Below are 4,786 nucleotides of genomic sequence, written 5' to 3' on the forward strand. Positions count from 1 at the left end.
TAAAACACATTAATCTAAGTCTAAAAACAGTTTATAAATCAACCTAAACACAATTTTATTCTAAAATATCATCAAAATGGGTAAGAAATATCAAAACCCATCGTTAAACCGGGGATTGGCATCGTTAGGTGGGGTATGGTGGTATTTCTACCCCCATTGTTAAGCCGGGGTATTGCATCAAGGGTTATTGTATATCTGGGTATTACTGTACATGGCCGTACCACGTTGAGTACACCGCTTCCTGTCCGATCAGCGAAGTTAAGCAACGTTGGGTCTGGTTAGTACGTGGATGGGTGACCGCCTGGGAACACCAGATGCTGTTGGCATAACGTTCTCCCTACGTGTCAAGTGGGGTTGGTGGAGGATTAGTGCCCCTCCCTGTAAAACAATTAACTCTAAGCCCTTGGCCACCCCGTTTGGGATACATGGCGTCTGGCAATGAATGAATGAATGAAACTGTACCTGGTCGGGGGAAAGGCTGATGATGTGATTGATGATTGCTAATGGTGGCATAATGACCCCAGGTTTAAATGTGACCTCGTTAATTACAGACGACCTTTTCTCTAATAGGCTAACTGGGGGAAGGCAGATCCGATAGTGCTAAAAGTCAGTTAACGCCTACAGTCTGTTATATCTGATGGTGCAGTGAAGCTGATGGTCCGATTCTGCCAATACAGCATCATTATTATTATTATTATTATTATTACTCTTATTATTATTACTGTATTATTTTTATTACTATTATTTAGTGACAATAAATTAATGCTTATCATCTTTTTAATTGCATTTGTCTGTCACATTCATGCATATTGCCAGACCCAATTGTACTTAACAACTCGCCATTTTTCCTTTTCACTCTTAATTGCCGGAACGACCTAAACAGAAGCTCGTTATCGTGTCACTTCCATAAGGACTCGAAATCTAGACAGTCAGAATGGGTTCAGCTACCTCGACGCTTGCCCATGAGCAACTTAGTGAGAAGCAGTGTGGAGAGAGGAGTGAATTTGGAGAGAAGAGGGAGAGGGAAGGTGGAGGAAAGTGTAGAGAGAGAGGAGGAGGTGGCAGGAGGAGAGGGACAGAAGGGGGAGGCAAAATTGGAGAGAAAAGAGAAAGACCGGAGACAGAACTGAAAGGTGACAGGCAAATTCTTCTTCCCTCTAATCTCAAGCGTCAACTTTCCCTCCTCTCTCCCTCCCTCCTCCACGAATCCCCTCCAAGATCGCGGAGGGACTGGAGGAAACTTTCTTCTTCGCTCCGGGTGCATGGTGGGGCTTTCTCTCCCTGCCCTTCTCTCGCACCAACCAGGGGAGCGAGACACAAGATGGCCGTCTACAGATTTAAATGTGGATCAAGGCAGTGTGGTTGGTGATTTATTATTATTATTATTATTATTATTATTTATGGTATTATTATTATTTACATTATTATTATTATTCTATCTATCTGTCTATCTATTGTCAGACTCCTTAATCCCGTATGGGGTGGCCATAAACAAATCGCCTCCACGTTGCCCTGTCCCCCGCCATTTCACTGCCCTGCTCCCAACTCATACTCCCCTCTCTCATATACCTCTCCACCCCATCCCTCCATCTCATCCTCGGCCTCCCCCTCCCTCTTCCCCCCTCCACCTCACTCATATACACTCTCCTCGTCAGTCTCTCACCCTCCATCCTCTCCAATAGGGGTTAAAATCAAAGTTGCTTGGAGGAGAGACTGTGGTAGTGTGTTTGGTGCGGGTCCTGAAGAAAATAACTCAGGCAGATTTTTAGGACTTTTGATATATTAAGAGGTGGTACGAGGGCAACACAGCTTTCGTCATTGTCTTTTACTAATCCTTGTATTTTGTATGCTTAGAAAGAATGATGTTTTAGGGCTGCTGGATGCATCTCGCAGATCGTGTGTCCTTCATTCATTCATTCACTGCCAGACGCCATGTATCCCAAACAGGGTGGCCAAGGGCTTAGAGTTAATTGTTTTACAGGGAGGGGCACTAATCCTCCACCAACCCCACTTGACACGTAGGGAGAACGTTATGCCAACAGCATCTGGTGTTCCCAGGCGGTCACCCATCCAAGTACTAACCAGACCCAACGTTAGGAAAAGGTCAAGGGGGTAAAATCTGATTGTTACTGGAGAACTGGCACAAGCGTTGGAGCACACAAAGATATCCAATCACCAGGCAGTTCATGTCATGGCCAATACCTTAGAGCTGCTGGAAAAAGTCTGGAGCACTGTGCACTGAATCGAGGGACGGTCTGACTTGCTGTAGTAAACTGCCGTCAAGACATCACAGACAAACTGAGAAAGTCCTCTTCCACCATAGTGCCATTAATAGTCTACTGGGATGGCAGGCTCCTTCCAGACCTCACAAGCAAAGAGGAGGTTGATCGCCTGCCAGTTCTGCGGTGGCATATCGGATGCACGCATTCAAGGAAGAAGTTGGAGAATTTGTGCATGAATAGTTGAGATCTCAGCAGCCTTGCGATGATTACCTCCAATTCGTGGAACTGGTACTGCTGTGTGTCTATTTCACCATGAGGGACTCTTGTACAGGCTCTGGCTGCCTTCTGCAGGGCCCAATGGATGGCAAAATGCATATATACATTTAAGATCTTCGTGTACCATCGTCTGTTGCAGAACCTTGGCATCAGGGGCTCCAAGGTGTTACAGACGTCTTCTCGTGGGTGTGGAAATTTATCTTAAAGTTTGGTTCAATGCCTTGGTAGCCAGATGTGCTCCATGGTCAGACTTACAGCTGCTACAAAAGCTTGTACAATACAGGCAAGGGAACCAACTCTCAAAGGTATCATCAACCATCTTTGGTACTTGAGTGAAAAGTTGATTGCCCTGGCAGTCTTTGATGAACACCTCAGCAGGTCAGTGAAAAGGGACGTAGTGGAAGCACTCAGAAATGAAGGAGGGAAGAGTCCTTTGCCTCGTGTGACTGATTTGCCATGAGCACATTGGAGTTCTTCCACCTGCCGCAGCTTATCATGTCATTCCTCTCCAAGGATCCGGAGCACTGGGAAGATGAAGGGTTTCAGTGAGCGAAACAGTGCGTTTCTGCCACCAGTGTTGTCAGTGATCTTGCAGAAAGGGGAGTTGCCCTAATGTAAGAATGTAATGTCGTGCTGACCACACAGGCAGACCAACAGCAGTACATTCTTCAGGTTGTAGACCAATACCGGAAGATGTTCCCTGATGCCAACAAGTCCACGTTCAATCTATCTATCCATCTATTGCCAGACGCCATAATCCCGTAAGGGGTGGCCATTTGACTTTGAGTTATTTGTTTTACGGGGAGGGGCACTAACCCTCCACCAACCCACTTGTTGACACGTAGGCAGCACGTATGGTTTGGTTATATGGTTACCACCCAGCGTTGTAAATGGTTTCTTGGCTTACAGGAAACCATTTGGCTTGTCACTCAATGTAAAGCCACCTGTAAAGGAAAGAAAAGCAATAAGAAGTGACAGGAATCAAGGCCAGAAAACCCAAAGCATAATTGTTTTGAGTGTTACCAGAATAGCTATGTTCATTTAATGTTTCTTTTGTATAGCTATGCGGCTCACCCAAACACTGGCTCCAAATAGCCTAGAGTTAAGCAACGTTGGGTCTGGTTAGTACTTGGATGGGTGACCGCCTGGGAACACCAAATGCTGTTGGCATAACGTTCTCCCTACGTGTCAAGTGGGGTTGGTGGAGGATTAGTGCCCCTCCCTGTAAAACAATTAACTCTAAGCCCTTGGCCACCCCGTTTGGGATACATGGCGTCTGGCAATGAATGAATGAACAGCGTTATTTGTGTCTCGTACCACCACTTAAACCATGATTAGGAACAGGACATTTGACAGATTTTGTCTTCTCAATTAACTGAATAAACTGAGCACCTCCACATTTTAAATTTTGCACCTTCGTATTTTATGGCCACCCTGCGAGTGTGTGTGTGTTTGTGTGTGTACATGTTTATGAAGGTGTAAGTTTGTGTGTGTGTGTGTGTGTGTGTGTTTTTTTTTTTAGTGAGAGAGCATGTATATATGTGTAAATGAAAAATTGGTATTATTTTCAAAGTTATGCATTTCTCTTCCCTTCCCTTCCCTTCCCATCCCATCCCATCCCTTCCCTTCCCTTCCCTTCCCTTCCCATCCCTTCCCTTCGCTTCCCATCCCATCCCTTCCCATCCCATCCCTTCCCTTCCCATCCCTTCCCTTCCCTTCCCTTCCCATCCCTTCCCTTCCCTTCCCTTCCCTTCGCTTCCCATCCCATCCCTTCCCATCCCATCCCTTCCCTTCCCATCCCTTCCCTTCCCTTCCCTTCCCATCCCTTCCCTTCCCTTCCCTTCCCTTCCCTTCGCTTCCCATCCCATCCCTTCCCATCCCATCCCTTCCCTTCCCATCCCTTCCCTTCCCTTCCCATCCCATCCCTTCCCTTCCCATCCCTTCCCTTCCCTTCCCATCCCTTCCCTTCCCATCCCTTCCCTTCCCTTCCCTTCCCTTCGCTTCCCTTCCCTTCCCATCCCATCCCTTCCCTTCCCTTCCCTTCCCGTCCCTTCCCATCCCTTCCCTTCCCATCCCTTCCCTTCCCATCCCTTCCCTTCCCTTCCCTTCCCATCCCTTCCCTTCCCTTCCCTTTCCTTCCCTTCCCTAACTAATCTAACCTACCCTACCCTAACCTACTCTACCCTACCTTACCCTTCCCTACTCTAATGACCTAGTTTCTCTCTCCACCAGGTCATTTGTGTGTTCAGCTGAGTGGAGGGGGTGTAGGGGGGGTGGTGGGAGGCAAC

At 47.1% G+C, this 4,786-nt stretch overlaps 1 pseudogene; it reads left to right on the forward strand.

Moving 5' to 3' along the window:
* Window positions 1–207: 207 nt before the first annotated feature.
* LOC145410704 (5S ribosomal RNA) lies at window positions 208–326 on the forward strand (annotated as a pseudogene).
* The last annotated feature ends 4,460 nt before the right edge of the window (window positions 327–4,786 follow it).

The sequence above is a fragment of the Coenobita brevimanus genome, chromosome 10 (genome assembly GCF_032717465.1).
Source record: "Coenobita brevimanus isolate Jiangsu-jjx chromosome 10, ASM3271746v2, whole genome shotgun sequence".
Lineage (NCBI taxonomy): Eukaryota > Metazoa > Arthropoda > Malacostraca > Decapoda > Coenobitidae > Coenobita > Coenobita brevimanus.